General features: G+C 35.7%; 2 long non-coding RNA genes across 2 annotated transcripts; both read right to left on the bottom strand.

Annotated features, from left to right (window-relative positions):
• Positions 1-652: 652 nt before the first annotated feature.
• LOC121065487 lies at positions 653-1,473 on the bottom strand. Its single transcript, XR_005817104.1, has 2 exons — positions 1,316-1,473; positions 653-1,055 (listed from the first exon to the last, which is right to left on the bottom strand). It is a non-coding gene; the product is annotated as an uncharacterized LOC121065487 (long non-coding RNA).
• A 1,287-nt stretch (positions 1,474-2,760) lies between these two features.
• LOC121065486 lies at positions 2,761-5,989 on the bottom strand. The gene is made up of 3 exons (XR_005817103.1): positions 5,126-5,989; positions 4,425-4,525; positions 2,761-2,846 (listed from the first exon to the last, which is right to left on the bottom strand). It is a non-coding gene; the product is annotated as an uncharacterized LOC121065486 (long non-coding RNA).
• Positions 5,990-19,765: the final 13,776 nt, after the last annotated feature.

The raw sequence follows: 19,765 nt of genomic DNA, 5'->3' as shown, positions 1-19,765 counted from the left end.
TACTGAATCTCAACAACACTCAGGCATAAATCACAGTCTCAGTGAAAGATTTCAACTTTAACGTAAATGATCTTGAGTACCTGCATGTGTGATAAAAACTCATTTTTAAGAATTAGAAAGTTCTCAATTTCCTTATAGCTGTTTTGTAACCAAGCTCTCAAGTGCTTTAAAAGTACAATAAAAGTGCTGCTTTAGTTACTGCTGTAATTTGTCTTCACTTTTGTTATTTCTTCCAGATGAGAGAATAAATAATATTCAAAGTGACTGTGTTTCTTCAGGGGTTCAGTTTAGATAAAATAAGAATCAACCTGCAATTTGTCTATCTCTCATACTAAGTCTAACTATATAGTCCTGTGTTAAGCTGATACGCCATGTGGTTATGTTGTGAGGAATTTCTATGGACAGAAGCTTTGCTTGGCTTATGTTCTCATTTATTCCATCAGAAATGCCAACCTGCAACATTCTGGATAAAAACTGTGCTCATATTCAGGACTTGAATTGGGCTTGCCCAATCATATCCAAAATAGCTATTGTCATATTCAAAATAGCTATTTTAATAAGTGCAGTGACAGTCCTTTCAGTGACTTTAATGACATTACACAGGCAGAGATCTGCTGCATTCAGCTGCAATGATGAGGCAGACCCCAGCTCTTTCCAGCTTCCATGGAGTGTACTCAAATTTTTATTCTGTAAAAGGTCTGTCTACTGATCCAAGATACCAAGAGAAATGCTCTGAGAGAGAGGACAGTGTTATTAGTGGGTTACAATGACAAAAGCAATACTGGAATGAAAAAATGCAAATGAAATAAAACATGCATCACTACATTGGCTTTTTTAATGCTGTCACAGAGATGATGGTTTACGGAAATGTTAGATATCAGCAAATATAGCTATTTGCCTCGCTAAGGAATGATCAAATTTTTGAAAGGAAGCTGTTACAGTCTTTTTCTACTGTAGACCAGATTTTACTGCAGGAAAAGAGCCAGCAACCACGATTAGGGTTTTGTCTTCACTGAGGTACAAACCAGTTGGAATGCCATCAAGACTTTTGACTGCTGAAAAATAGGATGAGAGGTGAAGATAAATCACTTCATATAAATCTTCATATAAAATCAGTATAAAACTTCATATAAATCAGTTAGCCAGAGAGTCAAACCCTCAGCATCAGCTGGTAAGGGATCTTAAAGACAAAAATAAACAACCCTGCCTACCCCCCTCCTCCCAAATCTTCATATGAAGAAGCTGGCTTTTGGAGAACAGGGTTTTCCAAGTAACTGTCTTCAAAATGTTTCACAGTGATGGGTGCCTTCACAACCTTTTATAGGGTTTATCCTTATGAAACTTCATATTCTGCTATCATGTATTGTCTTCAGCAGTGACAGGAACAGAAAGGGATGGAAACATAGCCTCTTGCCTTTTCTTTTTGCAAGGACATGCACATCTGGTAAGAGAAAAACATTGTGGAGGAGTCCCCTCTTAAAACACTGGCAGCACATCACATTACAAAGGCGGCAAGAGGCTGGATAGATAGTCTTAATGAGGATTTATTTGTTCATTAGTCTATTCAGTATGAAAACAAAAAGGTCAAAAATTCTGCTTAAAATCAACATAGAGGCCCCAAAAAGTCTGACGAACAACACTGCTGATAACTCATACATTTTTGCTTGTGCTAAGCAAAAGTAAAAAGTAGATTTCTGACATTTTTTCCCTCAGTCTCATTTCTTATCCTTCTTGCAGTCTTTTCCATAGTAATCTATGACACCATCTGAGGAGATGCAGTCTGAAATGAATGTCTAAAAATTTGGACTGCTCAAGTTTTTATTCCATCTGTGCCGTTGCCTTTCCACAGACTTCGGTCTTCTGTCTCAGAGTCCTGATTATACCCACCTCTAAAGTGGCTGCAGGTGATCTGAAACTCTGTACCCCACCACTGTACTAAATGCACACTGCAGGAATTCTTTTTCCCTAAATGAGAAAGGCAGAAGTGGCAAAGCAGGCCCTGATGTAGTGTGGTGACAGTCAAAATGATATTTTGATGAACTCATGAGAATGCAGATGCTAAATCTCTAGTTGTTTACCTAATGAGTTCACATCACATAGAGTAATGATTTTCCTTTCCTTTCCCCCAGGAAAACCAATTTAAAGGCATATGGTGAGGTATAATTAGTGAATGGTTCTCTTGTACATTTTAAACTGAGATTAAAATGTTGAATTCATATCCTTGCTGCAAATTGCCTTCAAGCAAGTAAGGAATTAAGATATCTGTATATCTTATGTAAGGCCAGGAAATATGATTAGTTTTACAAAACTCAGCTTTTAACTTTTATATTTCTCATAAATATTTGGCTGCTCTGCATTATTCTTATTGAATCTTGTTGCTCTAAAGAAGAGAGATTAAAACTGAACAACAATGCAAACAAAGCATTAAAATGTCAAAGTATAATTGGAAAAGATTTTTTGCATGATATATAGGGCATAAGTGTTCCAGTTCATTCTTGATACAGTGGTATTAGATAATGTTGTATGACAATCTTAAAGTAATAGTCTGATTGTTATCTTGCTGTTCTCTTTGGTTTAAAGTAATTTATGGAGTTCAACAACACTCTTGTCAAAATATTCACATTTCAGTATGTACATTATAAACATTTGCAAGACAGGCCAATGATTTGACTTTTGTTAAGGTCAAAAGACTAGCAAAGTCTGTCCTATGAAGGAAGCACAGTGGGACATTTAAATTAAGATATGAGTTGCCCTACATATCTTGAGTAGAAAGTAGATACCAAAGTGATTTGTCCTTTGTCTGGAATTTCTTGTTTTCCAGGCACATATGGAAATTCACCCAATGGCTGCAGGGATGTGGAGAAAAAAAAATAAAAATAAAAATCTTTGCTGAAGGTATGAATAAGGGACGGTTAATTACAAGAGGCTACAAAACAGCTCTTTGGCAAGATAACGTCCAGTGGCAATGTGAAATTGTAGTTTCCTGGAGTTTCAAGAGTTGGATTAGGCTTTTATCCTGAATGCTAAAACATTCGGAAGCCTAAAATTCAAACAGCTCTAGTGTTTGATTATCTGGGCATGACCAGATAATTCTAAGAATAAATTCTCTCTAGTGCTTTAGCATTGGACCATTTAGAAAACCTCAGACCCTCTTGGAAATCAGACTGTCAACATGATCCAGTTTTGTAAATTATTGATGCCATAACTTAGTGCAATAGTGTTATGTAAGATTTCATAAACACTAAAAAGCAATGCATCAAGACATTAGATACTCTAGTAAAACTAGGCTTCTTTTTTTTTTTTTTTTTTTTTTTTTTTTAATGCATAAGAGTACTCATAAAAAAAGCCAATTTAATATGTACTGGTTTCTTAACAGTATTCGAGACCTACCTGCATGTAATTTATGCAGACATATAAGTATTTGTGCAACCTATACCCATTCCATTATTAACTATAAATGTGGCTTGACCTTGTGCTGGTACAATCATATGATCATTAAGGTGTGGAATCTGAACAATGAAATGATATAATGAAAGATTTTGCTTCAAAGAATCAGAAACCTGGAAAGATGATAGTTACATTCTAAGTGTTCAAATCTTTTTGCTGAAGTAAAGCTGTATATAATTATTGTTCCTGAGAAATAAATTTTTCTCCCAGGTCTGCTGCATGGTTGTGGTAGCTATATGCTTTAAGTGTGAACTCTTAAAAAAGTGCTTCTCAACCACAAAGAGTACATTTTTGAGGGCTGGGGATGTAGTTACATTTTACATTGTTTTTTGAAAAAAAAATAAATATTGAAGCTACAAAGAGTTTACTTCCTAATAAAAGACTAGAATTTGGCAGTTCTACCAGTTTCAGAAAACGTGTGTGCACTCAGCCATCTCAAGTTTACAAGGAGATGAAAAATACAGAAAGCCTAATTATATATATTGATGGCATCATTCCTCCAAAATCAATAGAGTTACTCTGCCTTGCCTTTTGCCAAGAATCTGCCACCCTGTCCCCTACTACTAGCAACTGCTTGCCAAAGGATAATCTGTGCAGATTGTGGCACAGGTACACAGGTATCTTCTTTGAATTAAATACAAAGCCAAAAAAAAGCTTTCTTGTTTTCTAAATTAAATAGGAAACCACTAAGAAACATTAAAAGGAATGAGATGTAAAGCTATTAACACTTTGTCTGACTTCCCCTTTCTTAGTCAGAAGTAGGGGATGAGATAATTTGCTAAGGAGAATTTCTGAACAATCTTTATCTGGGAGGTATATTTTCTTGTTGCTAACAAAAGACATTTGTCTATCATTTGATATTTTCATTTCATCTGAATCATTTTATGCCATTTTTGTCTTTTGCTTTGTATATCTCTCCAGGGCATTGTAATTGAGTTTGAGCTGCTTCAGAGACTGATATCTCTGTGCATACTCACCTTTGTTCACTGAGAGAGGTCTTCAAACCCAACAGTCTATCCATACTTCTTCAAGTCTTGCTTTAGGATAATCAATAGAGATTATGTGGAAGAGAGAAGTGCTGTCATGGATTATGAAAGCATAATTAACTATTCATTCTTTTAAAAATTAATTTATTTTTTTTTCAGTAGATCAGACACTGAAGGTCTATACACCTACAGAAAGAAAATAACACCTTAAAGTTTTTGAATGAAAGTGATCTTGCCCCAGAGGACTCCAGTGTGAAATCTGTTACACATCCTACTTCTCAACCATCTTGCCATAGAAAGCACTGCATTTTCAATGAGTGAAATATTGTTTAAGCATATCGCTAACTGATCTACCATAAAATGGGTTTTAAGCAATGCATATTTGTATCCCTTAGTGCATTCCACAGAAGTAACTTAATCTAATTTTTATACTATTTACATGAGCTTGGCTTTTAAGGACCAGAGATGCATCAAAAAAATAAAAATTAAATAAATAAAATAATAATAACCATAATGAGAAACCAAGTACAATATACACAGGCTCATGGGTTAGAGTCTGTTTGATTTATCTGAAAACAAAACCTACATACCACACTCTTCAGTCACTGTAGAGATGGCAAAGCTAAGTTAATTAAAGACAATTATCAATTATAGAGAAATTTTTGCTGTTATTGTCAATGAAAGTGTTTTACCTCAAAACAGATCTGTGGAGAAAAATACAGAGAGTTGATAAAGGCTTATATTCTAGAAAATCTCCACAGAAACAGCTTTATGGATAAAAAAACAACTGCTGTCCTGCAAAGTCAAGGAGTGACCCTACACAGCAGTTATTTGAGCAAGCCCATGATCCACTGAATTTTTGGTTATTTATTCATTGCAATAACTCTAACAACAGAGTTTGAGAACTACTACTCAGCTCTGCTGTAAACTGGTGGTGAGAGTTTTTTCCCAGGAGACTGAGACTAGGAGCTAGCTGGATGAAAACAGGAACTGCATATTTCTAGAAGCCACATGAGTTTTCTTGGCACTCCCCATGGTAATATAGGTTATAGCTCCCCAAGCCTCCAAGTCCCTGAGCCAAACCAGTATGACTTGCTTTATAGAAATTTTCTCAAATGAGTACAATTTAAGCATTTTTTTTTCTCTTATGTGTAAGGTACTTGAAATTTCCTCACATATTCTGTGGGGCGAAACATATTTCTGGATTACTTTGATAGAGCTGCTGGTACACAGTCTGTCCTGGCTCATTCCATGTATAACACACAGGAGTCAGGATATGTGATGCAGCACAGCCGACTTCCCTAAAGAAAGGAGTGCTTGGAAACTAAGCATTACAATGTGAAAGTGTGCAAGCTCCCTACCGCTCCAGCCCGAGAGCTACAATTTTTTTGTTGTTGGTTTGGTTTTTTTTTGTTTGTTTGTTTTGTTTTGAGTTTAAAATCAGTCTAATTTCATTTAAGATAGTAATTCTGTTTATGTGCACAAAATCTTAAGACCAAAACTTTGCTTTTTCTCTCTTACTGTTGTGCCAAGGAGACATTTTAAAATGACAGGTCTCTGTAACACATAGATGAAGAAGCCCCATTATATTTTATATCAGTAATTAAAATGCTTGTTTTTTTCATTAGACTTAGCACTTTTCCAATTTCTTCTTCCTTACTCATATAAAATGTTCAAGGCCTATGCCTTGTAGCTTGCTCTTGTTTAAAAATATTCCATTTTGTTGGCAAGGAGTAAAGCATTCCACACTATCCAAATATTTACAGAGAACAAAGTCTTACATTCCTAGAGCCCTGATACGTGAATTTGGACTGTCAATTGACTGCTGCATCATGTTGATTAAGATTAATGATATCACAATAGGAATTAAAGTTTTCAAGTTCTCTGCTTGGTTGTATTTGAAACAAAATTGCTTTTGTTTTGCACTACCCAGAAGATTTTCAAACAAATCAAAATTGTGCTAATTCTTCTGGTCTTGGAACTCCCTGATATTTCAGCTTTTTTTTTTTTTTTTTTCTACCTTGCTTTATGCCTTGTTTTATGCCACATGAAGCAAACCTGGAACTACAAAGTTACAATTTAAATTAAAATATTTTATGTTACTGAGAACTGGACTCAATTCATGCTGTTTGTGCCTTTGTGAGAAAGCTTCATGTCCAGTTTAAATCAAGGTTGAAACTGGGCTTCGTACTAATTATAAAAGGCAGTTTTTTACTGCTTCAAACTGAACTAATAGGACTATTTTTACACAGAAAGTTAAGGATTTATGTAAATGTTTGCAGGATGAAGGCCTAGAAAAATAAAGTTCAGCTATTCCACTACCTCTGCAATTATGATAACTGCTATCATAGCACAACAGAAAAGTTTAAAGCACTGTGCGGTCAAAGAGTTCCCTGGTTTACTTGAAAATAATGGGGAGAACTACAAGTCACTGATTAAAATTGATTATTAAAGTTAAGAGGCAAGGCCCATTGTAGTTTTAAAGATTAGGTACCGATTACTCGAATTTATAGATGTCAAAAAATGTCTAATTCTACCTTTATTATATTTCACTCTGCATATTTGTAAAAAAATGTTTCTCTTCTAATTTGTATAAACGAGACTTCATTGTGAATATGAAGCACAGGATTTGATGATCCTTGTGGGTCTCCTCCAACTCAGGATATTCTATGATTCTATGATTCTTACCTGTGATTCTTTACAGCACATAAAGAGGCTATAATTTATAAAAATACAAAACATCTGGTCATCTTCAGTCATTATAAATGAGGAAAAGCATGGAGGTGTAAAGATTCTCTCTTCTTCACTGTTTGATGTAGAACTGAATGTTTTACACCGAAATTTGCATCTCTTATGAAACACCTTTTTCACTTTCAGGGTGATTTTAATTATACAGGAAAAAAAATTAAGAGATACAAGGCATCATTTCTTGAGCACAGAAGAATGGCATTCTGTAAGTCATGATAAGAAAGACAGGGATTACTGGATTGCTCACATGGTTACAGTTTGATTTACTATAAGCAGTACCTTTATTAATGAGATGTTAATCCAGACATGCTATAGCAATTTAGAAACAAAGAGGATCTAATTAAAACTTCCTTTATCTTTTCTAGTAGGAAGATTGCCTAATAGTCCTTTCACAGTCAGCATTGTCAGATAACACATCTGATAAATTACTCTACTGTATAGCAGAATGTTCCTGATCAGCTTTCCATAACATCTTTCCCAGCTATGAAAGATACTATTGCCTGAACCAAGGCGAGTAAGTACTTAGCAATTAAATTTTTTTTTTTTTGGTCACAGTTCTGTATTTACCTGTTCTTTCCAATTATATGTATTTTAAAACTCAAAAAAATACCCTCCTCTAAACTATAACCGTAGTATTCAATAAACTAGCCCAGAGTCCAGCAGAGAGAAATAAACATGCTTCTTTAAAATATTAGTTTATACTAACATACAATTTTGCATCAGAAAGTAATTAAAAGCACTGGCAAATAAATTATAAATTGTTTAGTAATCATATTGTTTAGGAGTTGCCTGCTAAGCATGCTTGCTAAATCAAAGTTACAACTTGAACTGGTTGGGGTTGTAACTGAGGACTTTCCAGAGCTTCTATCCATACTGTACATAGAAAAAACATGTACATAAATGTTTAGTGATGTATTATATGTTAGAATTGCCTGAGACTCAATATTGAGAGACTGACGCTCCATATTGTGAGACTGACTTTTCAGTTGTTAATAAACTGGACAAACTTACATCTTTTGAATTGAAATTTTCCATGCTGAGCTTTAGCCTTGAGATGAGCTTTTCTTTTTCCCTTTCCCTTTTTAAATTTCAGCAAAAACTGTTCAGTTGTTTCCAAAAATGAGACCAGTGACAATGATAAGTTTTTGTCCATGTGTGAAAAGTCTGGTAACATTTTTTCTTTGACTAGTCCTCATTCTTTAGAGCAGAGACTTCTCTTGACACAGAATGCTGGCTTCTGGTCCAAGAATACAGCTTTTGCCTATTGAAAATTGTCAGACTGACCAACTTTTCTGCAGACTTTAAACCTCTGAATAATTGTATTTTATTTTTTTCTCCTACATGTGAGAGGAGAGAGAGTGATTCCAGAATATTATATTTGCATGAAGCATGTCTCAGCTTTACTTACCCATAATAGGTCTAGTTCATGGTGCTGGATTTTATGCAGCCAGATCTCCAGAAAAGCAAGGAAATGACATTTCTAATGTGAAAGGAGCAAAAAGGTAAGCCTAGAGAAACAAGTAATATTATATTTTTCAAATGAAATTAATCTACAAAATACTGTAAATCTGTTCTAACAATCTGCTCTTGCTATTGTATCTCTGGAATATTATTATCTTGAGGTAGGTGGGGATGAGTCTTGCTCAAAGGCAATTTTATTTTTATTGTAGTTCAGGCAACCAGAAGGCAGCAGTCTTTGCAGACATCATTTGGGCCAAAAAAGCATCTGCCAGGAATAGAAGAAACCAGGGAGTTAGGGAGGATAGGGTACAAATCATTTAATGAAATCCAGAGAAAGGGGAAACAGCATCTACAAGCTGTTGATGGAGAAAGAATTTTAGAATAAGGGAAAACCAAAGACTGAAAGAAGACTCCTTAATGTAACACACATTATTCTGGAGTTGTACATAAGACAGAGGAAAGGGTAACAGGAAGTCTAGAGAGATGAGACTAAGGAGCTGAATGGCAAGAAGTGAGAAACTACACTCGAAAAACAATAGAAATTGAGACTGTTTAAACTGAAATACAATTGGATAGGAATCAGAAATAGAGGTGAAACAGAGACAGGGCAAAATCATGAATAAACTGTCTAGGAGACCTGAAATCATTCTTGGAAAAAATGAAGGGAACAGGCTGAGTCACTAAAGTGAGTGATACTCTGAAGCTTTGAATATGAACTTCAGACTTGAAGCCTCACCACTATGTTTTTGAGGCTGCTCAATACAGATATAAAGATGGTACCACAACAGGTTGATCATGTCCTCTGAGTTTGCTAGAAAATGATCTGTATAATAGCATTGTATTGAAAACTTAAATTCTTAAAGTCACACATACATCGTTTAGGGAATGACAGTACTAAAGATGTCTGTTTATTTCCTAATTCATTCTCCTTCTCAGTATTTATTTTAATTCTTATACAATTAAAACTTCTCTTTCTCTCCATGGATGTTATACATCTTTCAGGTCACAGGATACATTTGTTAGAAAAATATATATTGGTTTTGTAAGAAAGAAACCTGATCTCCAGAGGAGCAGTCACTAGTTGCAAAATTTGAAAGACTGTTTAGTAAATAAAAAAAAAAAAAAAAAAAAAAAGGAAGAGAAGCATAGATACCTAGTTAAAACAACAATCATATCCTTGAGTGATGTATAATCTATTTAACTTTTCTACAAAATACAAATGCAAATCAAACATTTTACAGATAGTCATTATGTTACTTTTCCTTGATGTTTGCAGAATTACTTTCATAACTGATATGCTGTCATATCAGCAGCTGAAGTTACTCTTGAATATACAGGGAGTTACGCAACCACAGCTATAAGAACTAAGGTTCTAGATATTTCATTAATACAATCAGGATTCATGAAAAATTTTGACTAAAATTTTGTTCTGACACAGCTTCCTCTTTCTAAATGGGTGATATTATTACTACCTTACTTTGATGAATCATTGTGAAAAGAAATAAATACATATGAAATGCAAAAATTCTAACTGTGATGAGTGTTGTAGCAAGGCCTGTCTGGAAATTAACTCCTTCACAAAAAACGGAGGATGACTACAGTGAAGCACTGAATGAGAAGAAGAAGAAGAAAAAAAAGCAGTTAAAGTGTATGTGTAGTATGCAGTTAAAGGTTATGTGTAAATCCTTAATCTGTGAAAGAGCAGTTCAGGTTTTCATTTTAGTATTGCTCACAAAAGCACAAGCATACCCACAGGTACTCACTCAGTTTGCCTCAATATTCTTCAGTGCTTATATTAGTATTCTTCAATGTTAATAATAGTTTGAATATGCATATAATTAAAAGAATACAGATATGACTGTGTATTTTTGCATATAAAGTATCATCATCAGTCAATACATGTTAAAGAACCATCAACAGTCTGCTGAGCAAAGATGGGCATGCCCACGTATCTGTACATTTGCTGTCATAAAAAAAAGCATGAAGTTTATTTCCTTATCTATACTATTCTGAAGTTATATATGTGCCCTGAAATGATCTGCAAGATACTTTTTTCCTTTCCTTTTAATTCTATCTCAGGGCTAGACTGATGGAAGAACACTTGAGGGTGTGACAGAGCTGAGCTAAGGTAGATAAATGGCACTCAATTTATAAGCAATAATAAAAGCACAGAATAATTATATAAACAGAATGCATGTTTCTTTAACTTCCTCTTTTTGCACCCTGAATACATTTTTTGATATGATATTAAGCTTGGACCAAAGCTATCATGGACATTGACCTTATTTTTGCACTTACAATTTATACATGGAACATCTACCAGCTGCAGTCCCTATGTACTGTTGTCATAATAAAAGCCAGTGCAGCTGAAGCTGTTTGGGTGACTAGTGTAATTTGACTAAATCTCCCAATTTTCCAGAAAATGTCCTGTACATCTTGTTCTTCTTCGGCTTCAGATGCCATGGAAACATTCTATTTTTCAATATATTCATATTTCTTTTTCAGTCTGGTCAGAACCAGGAAGAGAAAGGGCAGTACAAAGCACAACACAGACAGGCAGCTGGAAATTCTGGTTACAGAAATTTATACATGACTAGGTTTATCATTATGGATCCTTCAAGAGTTTCATGAGGTTTTATGCTCTTCATAAGGAATTCTGAAGATGTTTATCAATCTAGGCCAATCATTATTTGACGATCAAAGTCTTAAAAGTGGCTATATGGACACATAAGAATATATGAGTACTTATCAAAACATATCTATGACTTGGAGAAAGTATTTTATTTTTGTGCCAGTGCAGACTTCAGATTAGGAACAACTAGATCTGAATTTAAAGAAACTCCAAACTAAATTTTGTTGTGTGGGTACAGTCTGGGACTTTGTATTTGTAGTAGCAGTGAACTGAGCTGCTATATACAAATATCATATAGCCACCAGTATTAAAATATCAGTTAAAATAAAGAAAAACTTCAAAATTTTAGTGAAAATTTATGCATAAAAACTAAAATATAAACAGAATAATTTATTTGTTAAATATTCTTTTTGGGCTTTCAAGCTCTATGAATTGTTCTGCAAGTAAAGAATTTTATCAGGGTACAATCACTCATCATGCAGTGTCAACAATTATCAGAAAATAAGCTGAAGTTTGGAAATTGTTATCTTTAGTTTGTAAGCAATACTATCTATTTTTCCCCTTTCTGTTACTGTGGAACCACCTAAACAGTTGACCCTGGAAAGGAAAAGGAAAAGGAAAGGCTAAAGGAAAGGGAAAGGATAGGGTAATGGAAAAGGAAAAGTATTTTAAGTCCTTCAGCTGCTAGAAATATACAGGTTCTTACTGCTGGCACATGGAGTGTGTTGGCTTGATATCAGAGCAAACATTTCAATAACTGTGGCAGAAGCTACTATTTGGAAAAGTTGATAAAATATAGCTAATTCCTTAAAATAAGTGCAATAATTATTTGAGAACACTTCTTTTGTGTTCATTGCCCATAAGCAGCAGCTAAAGCATGAGGTGAAGATGCAAGGTCTCTTATGAAAGTCAGATTTTACTTATTTAATTATTTATTGCCAGAAGACTTTTGCTGTAAGCTATCTGTGAGCAACCTATTTCCTAGTGTTTGTATTTAGCCCTTCTTTTTTTAACTTGACTTTAGAGCTGATATGAGATTGTAATGAAATAGAAGGGAGATGCACTGATTTCTGCCTAACGTTCCATGAGCCAGATCTCTCAAAATTAAGATTCACACAGGGAGCACCAACTTCTCAGGCCTCAAATTTGATGTTCACAACCATATTTTATAGTAATAACATACCAAAGATAGTTTGATTATTTTTTTTTAATTGTGTGATTTCATTCTTCATTCAGCTCCACCACACAAAACCTTACTCTCACAGAGACACACAGTAAGGACAACCTGAAGCTACTCAGCAAAACTGGTGTGCCTAAGCATCTGAAACGTCACAGTTAAAAAGAGTTGAAATAAGTGAGTTTTGCCAGATCGTAATAGAGGACTATTCTAAAACAAATATAAAACTGTTTGGGCTTGGTTTGTACTACAAAAGTACATGTAGAGTGCTCATATGAATCAGAAAGGGAAGTAACAGCAGGCAAGCAAGTCTGTCTGAAAAGTCAGTGCCTGCTTCTGCTCTGGATGTTGGATGATTTTTAACGTCAGAAAAGTTATTGGGTAGTATGACATAACCTTGAAGTTTGGGATGAAGACAAGTTAGTAGAGCAAAGTGGATATATCAAGATGAAAGGAGCAAAACTGTTTATTCAGGTGAACTTTGAAACATTTGAAAGGAATACTGCAAAGCAGAATTTGCTGATGGACTGGTTTGGGAAATGTATGTACTGTTTGTTGTCAGCTGCTTACAGTTTAATGACATCATCTTGCTTTCAACACCTATCCCTACAATCACATATGCCCATGCTAGACACAGACCTAAAAGTGAAAAACAATGCAGGGTGCATAATTTTTTTTTAGATGACACAGTCTTCCCATTTGCTTTTTCTGCATTTCTAAAAAGAGAACAGAATCCTCCCAAGCAGAATTTAACTTTCTTCCTCTCTCTCAAAAACAAAACAAAACGAACAAACAAAAATCCACAATGGTTCTAGATTTTGTGTTCGCAAAAGAGAAACATCTCTAACAGAAAGCTTGATCATTCTATTTCATCTTTATACTTATTAAACCAGTTTTAACAACCCCAAGTCTTCAGATAGCATGTGAATTACTGACATATAAGAAAAGGTCATACTTAATCTCCACACCTGAAGCTGTGAGTGCTGCGAAAAACTCCCTTGCATCTGTTTCTTGTGAAAAAGATAGGGTGAGTAAATTGCTTTGATCTTTTATACAGACCATGTGGGGTGCTTACTTTTAAGAATCTCTATCTTGCATAGGCCTGTTGGGAGAATTTCTGGAATTTAAAAACGGCAGAAGGATGCCATAAGAAATAATCTATCAGCTAAATTCTCAAACACAATCCTGACAGTATTTATGAAGACAATTTTGAAACAATGGGATTGTTAATTGTTGTTGCGGCAGCAAAACTACAATGCCTATGTAGGGAAAAAAAAAAAAAAAAAAAAAAAAAAGTAAAATATACAGAAGTTTTACAGGAAATATTACACAAAATATCAGCTCAGACTTGGCTGAGGTAAGTCTAATACTTAATAGTTCTCAAGCACACTCTAATACACCCTAAGCCAGAAAAAAAAAAAATCTTGTCTGTTTAAACTCGTAAGAATAATTGAAACAGGTAAAAACAGCAGGCCACAATTCAGATTTTTTTTCATATACATGCTAAGTTTCAGTTATGCTGATGTTATAGCTAACATTTATCCTTCTTATCTTGAATCCTAGGATCATGTTTAAAAATCCATTATTATCTAAAAATACTGTGGACAAGCATTCTAGACAAAATCTGCCCTACTGGCATCTAAATCATGACCAAAAAACCTAGGAACTTCTCATTTTTAATTAAATAAAGCAGATTTTACTATGAACTTTTATAGTGATGATGTCTAAAATTCTAGTGATTCCAACCCTGCCAATTAAACTGCTTTACAATTATGGGACCAGGTATGTAAACTGAGAAAGACTATAAGCACAAAACTATGAGGTTTAATCTAACACTTTAACACATTTTACCTCCTTACAGAATGAAGTTTAAAAACAACCAAAAGCAAACTTCAGATTTGTCACTTTGGTCTTATTGGGGCAAACACTCAGACAAAGTAATGGACATGATATGGGCTACCGAGACAGAATAAAAATGAATGCAAAACAATCTATTAAATTATAATAGACCATTTCTGTAAACATAAAGAGTTCAAGGGCTACATTTATGACATATGAAAAAATACTAAAATGAAGATGGACAGCTGGAAAATACATTTAAAATGAACATATTTCTGTGGCTCCCTCTCAGGCATTAATCCAAAGCCAATTAAATTCAATGGTAACACTAACAATTACTTAAGTGGGCTTTGAATTGGAGCCTTACCGACTCCAGTTTGTTACACTCACATAAATAGTACAACTTGACTGAAGCTAATGGAGTCCCTTAAAGATTTTTGAAAGACAAAAGCTAAGCATCCTCAATTTTCCTGAGAGTACATGCTCACGATTCTTTAGAGCACTCCCTTCTACCTATCCAACCAAGTAAAAAACTTGCTTTGTCACATTTTAAGCACTACATTCGGCCGAGCTGAACTTTATGTCTTACAAGCTTTTTCTGTACAACAGTTTGGGCTGTAAAGGGGAATTGTTTGGCAATGTATTTGGTGCTGCAAGCTCAAAAAAAAAGACAAACAAAAAAAACTGGTGGTGGGACACTGTTGATTTATAGGTTCATAGAAGACAGACGGTATTAGTGCTTAACTATCATCTCTTGGTGCAAAAGAGCCATCCTGAAGTGGAATAAATGGGCAAAATAAACTGATTCTGAACCATTGGAGAGCATGTCTAATTTGGGACAGGCAGCAAATGTTGCCAGGACATCAGTCCAGAGCAAATGTTTATTTTCAGATTGAGAAAAATTCAGGACATTAGGTAGTAAAATAGTACTGTATCTTTCTTTGCTTTTCCTTGGATACTGCAACAAAACAGAGTAAAAAGCAGTTGGAATAGCACTTTGGAATGAATGTTTTACTCTTAGAACTCCCACTTTGGAAGGCATGCATGGCAGTTTTCTCCAAGAATATTTCTATGTTTGAGAAGGAACTTTGATTTATTTCAGGGGTGATCCCATTTTGCTCTTTCCATTGTTATTGAACAATTAAGATATTCTGAAGTCTTTCAAGATGGATTCTTTCATACAGATAGTATGAAAACCAACCATACACTTCATACAGATTTTAAGTTGCTGCTTTTCAATAGTTATAACAAACTTAGAGAGTTCTTCCAGTTCTTCCAGTTTTCCAGGAAATCTTCTCTGCCATTCAAGGAAAACAGAACACATTTTGTTCCACAGAAATTTATTTGGTAAGCTCATCCTATATAAATTGTGAAACACATTTGAAGTTAAATGGGTAGTTTCCCACTTAAAGACTGTACAGGGCCAGGGTAAAGCTCACATTGCCTCCATCTATAAGTTGTACAGCACGCAGGCTCAGCTGCAAGACCTTCATACTTACTCTCCAGTAACTGCTTGTTCTTTTGAACTGTGAAGCAACTCACTTGGCAATGAGGAAGGAGTAGTCAGACTAACCTGTATCGTTGAGTGCAATCAGTGGCATTCTGCTAGCCAATTCATGTCAAAGTTGTGCCCTGTAGACCAAGCATCAACAAAATACTATTTCCCCATAAGCAAAACATCTCCCTGTGCAAGGATGTATAGAAATGGTACAATCCAGGCTGCAACATTTAATACAAGTTTGTTTCTCAAAGTCTAGTGCCCTAGGTAATGATTATCTGCAGAGCCTTCTTGAAAAGGCTGAGACTTCTGTAGAACCAGTTCATTGGTATGTACCGATTTATCTCCTCTAAAGCCTTGTGGAACCACTAAGTAACTGGAATTAAGGCATCCCATGTCCAACTAAAATTATCTAGTAAGAACAAAAGGCTCTGTGTTTCAGACCCTATCACAATATGTATATGTCTGTAATAGAATGTCAAATTATAGGGAAAATAAATGAGTTTTGTGAAGTGTTTTACAGAACTCTTTAGTCTGATTGTCTATCAGCATTAACATGGTCAGCATCAGTTCTTCCATATACTCCACTGCAATCTCAGATTCAACTGTTCCTAAAACATTTTGGAATGAAGAGTGAGAAAAAACATCTAATTTCCTACATGTATTTCAATTATAATATAACTTGAGGAAAATAGATAAATGATGGTAAGATCAGTAATGTGCAGTCACCAGTAACAAATGAGTGTTGGTGAAAAAGTGTTGTACTCCTGGAATACTTAACAACAAACAACCAGTGACACAAGTTGCATCTTTAACTAGTGCATGTGGATCTGCTCTAGCCATTAAAAAAAAAAAATAGCATTGCAATAGGAACCACATTGTGCTCAGTCTGTTGGAGACAGGGGAAAGTGAAAAAGAGAAAAAAGAAAAAAAAAAAAAAGAAGAGAATCATAGAATTTTAGAGTCCTAGAATGGCTTCGGTTGTAAAGAACCTTAAAGATCATCTAGTCCTAACTCACCTGCCATGGGCAGGTATGTCACCCACTAGAGCAGGTTGCTCAAAGACCCGTTCAACCTGGACTTGAACACCTCCAGAGGTGAGACATCCACAACCTCTCTGGTCAACCTGTTCCAGTACCTTACCAACCACTGAGTGAAGAATTTCTTCCCAACATCTAATCTAAATCTCCCCTCTTTCAGTTTAAAACTGTTCGCCCTTATTCTATCACTACTTGCCCATGTAAAAAGTCACTTTCCACCTTTTTAATAAGCCTGCTTATAAAGTACTGGAATGCTGCTCTGAGGTCTCCCTGCAAGTGCACACTGCTGGTTGATATCAAGCTTTTCATCCACCAGAACCCCCAAGTCCTTCTCTGCAGGGCTGCTCTCAATGAATTCTTCACCCAGTCTATACTCATGTCTGGGATTGCCCTGACCCAGGTGCAGCACCTTTCACTTGGACTTGTTGACCCTCATTAGGATCACATGGGCCACTTATCTAGCTTGTCCAGGTCCCTTATTTCTGTTGTAATGACTGCACCACACATTTTGGTGTCATCTGCAAAGGTGCTGAGGGCGCACTCAATCCCACTGACTATGACATTGATAAAAATATTAAACGGTACTGGTCTCAGGATAGACCCCTGAGGGACACCACTCATCACTGGCCTCCACCTATGACATAGAGTCATTGACCACCACTCCCTGCGTGTGACCTCCAAGCCAGTTCCTCATCCACTGAATGGTCCACCCATCAAATCCATTTCTCTTCGAATTTCAAAAGGATGTCAGGTGGGACTGTGTCAAAGGCCTTACAGAAATCAAGGTAGATGACATCGGTTGGTCTTCTTTGTCAACCAATGCAGCCACCCCATCACAGAAGGCCACCACAATGATGAGACATGATTTGCCCTTGGTGAAGCCATGCTGGCTGTCTCAGATCACCTCCTTGTCTTGCATGTGCCTTGACATTGCTTGCAGGAGGATCTGTTCTATGACCTTTCTGTTTGTAGCCTTCTGGTGAGGCTCACCAGTCTGTAGTTCCCTGGGTCCTCCTTTTGACCTTTTTTTGAAATGGCAGTGACGTTTTCCTTTCTCCACTCATGAGGGACATCACCTGACTGCCATGACTTTTCAAATATGATAGAGAGTGTCTTGAGTTTCATCAGGTGGTCTTGAGCCTACTCTTTGCTTACAGTGCGAGGGACTTTGCTCCCCCAGCCCTCATCTACAAGTTCAGGGAAATGAGAGATATTGGAAGCCTGAGTAGCAGTGAAGTTTGAGGCAAAGAAGTCTGAGGCAACTTCTAGACTGTAAGTGCACATTCCTGGCTCATATCGAGTTTTTTCGTCCAGCAGAACCCCCAAGTCCTTCTCTACAGGGCTGCTCTCAATGAATTCTTCACCCAGCCTGTGCTCATGTCTGGGATTGCCCTGACCCAGGTGCAGTGCCTTTCACTTGGATTTGTTGACCCTCATTAGGTTCACATGGGCCCACTTATCTAGCTTGTCCAGGTTCCTTTGGATGGCACTCTTCCTCATGTTGTATCGACTGCACCACTCATTTGTCATCTGCAAACATGCTGAGGGTGCACTCAATCCTATTGTTTATGTCAGTGATAAAGATTTTAAACAATACAATTCCCAAAACAGACCTCTTAAGGACACCACTACTCACCAGCCTCCACCTGGACCATCCAACCAATTTCCTATCTACCCAATGGTCCACCCTTCAAATCTATCTCTTTCCAGTGTAGACATAAGGATGTCGAGTGGAACCATGTCAAAGGCTTTGCAGAAGTCCATGTAGATAACATATTATAAGTAGAAATTATAATCTTTATCAGTCTCTAGACTACTAAACCACCTCAAGGTGATTACACAGTTGTATAGAGTGATTCTGTATGGCTCACAACAGCAGACTCAAGCTCAGGTGAGTCTGATACACACAAATAACTACTTTTATCATATCACATATTAAATTTTCTGAATCTGTGAGAATTCTATTCTATCTTTTTTTTTTTTTTTTTCAGTTTGCCAGCTGTCAGTGAAACCAGTTCATTATAACAGAAACTGTATTTTTCTTTCAGAACTGCCTGTATAACCTTAAGTGTTTTTATAATTTAGCAGGAGCAAGGAAACACTTTTTCCAGTATCCAGAAATATCAAGATCACTGTGAACTTTCTTGTAGGCAAAATTAAATAAATAAATAAATAACAATACTTTAATACACACTTTTCATAATTCTCTTACTTGTACTATAATTTATGTTTGAACAAAGCAAGGCTAATCATAAAATTTATATACAGAGGTTTCAAGGAAGTTATTAATGTAACAACATTCTAAAAAACAGACTCCTTTTGCTTTAACTCTACTTGGACTGTATCTTTCCTGAATCAGAGGACATTTGATTTTTAGTTACCTATTCTTCTTCGCTCTTAGGACACAAGATTTTGCTTCTTCACTATGGAGCAACAACTGCAAATCTTAGTTGTCATTGGATTTTCCTTATTGTTCTACTCATTAGAGGGAGGACAAAAGGGTGAAAGGAAACAAAATAAATATGTTGGGAAGAAAAAAAAAAAAAAAACAAACACACACATAAATATATCTCCTAGCTTTACAGAAAAGATTGAAGCATATTTCTCATCAAGTGCTCATCGTACTGGGTGGATGAAAGGTGCACAGTTGACATACAGACGAAGGACCATCCATTTAATGTGTAAAGAATATGCAAGGGTATTTCAGTATGGATCGTGATATTATAGCACTAATTAATTAAGCAAAGAAATAAGTGTGAATTTTGATATATTTGTTTCACTGATGTTTAGATACAGTGCAGATACATGTTGGTATTGTCGTAATAATATACCACTGTGAGTTTACATGTCCCAAGCTCTGGTTTTCAAGAAAATAGCTTACAACTATTTAGGCCATTTAGAGATTACCTAGTAAACTCACCATAGGACCAGAGTTCA

This window comes from Cygnus olor, chromosome 2, assembly GCF_009769625.2.
Source record: "Cygnus olor isolate bCygOlo1 chromosome 2, bCygOlo1.pri.v2, whole genome shotgun sequence".
NCBI lineage: Eukaryota > Metazoa > Chordata > Aves > Anseriformes > Anatidae > Cygnus > Cygnus olor.
This window is presented reverse-complemented; position numbering and strand designations above follow the sequence as displayed.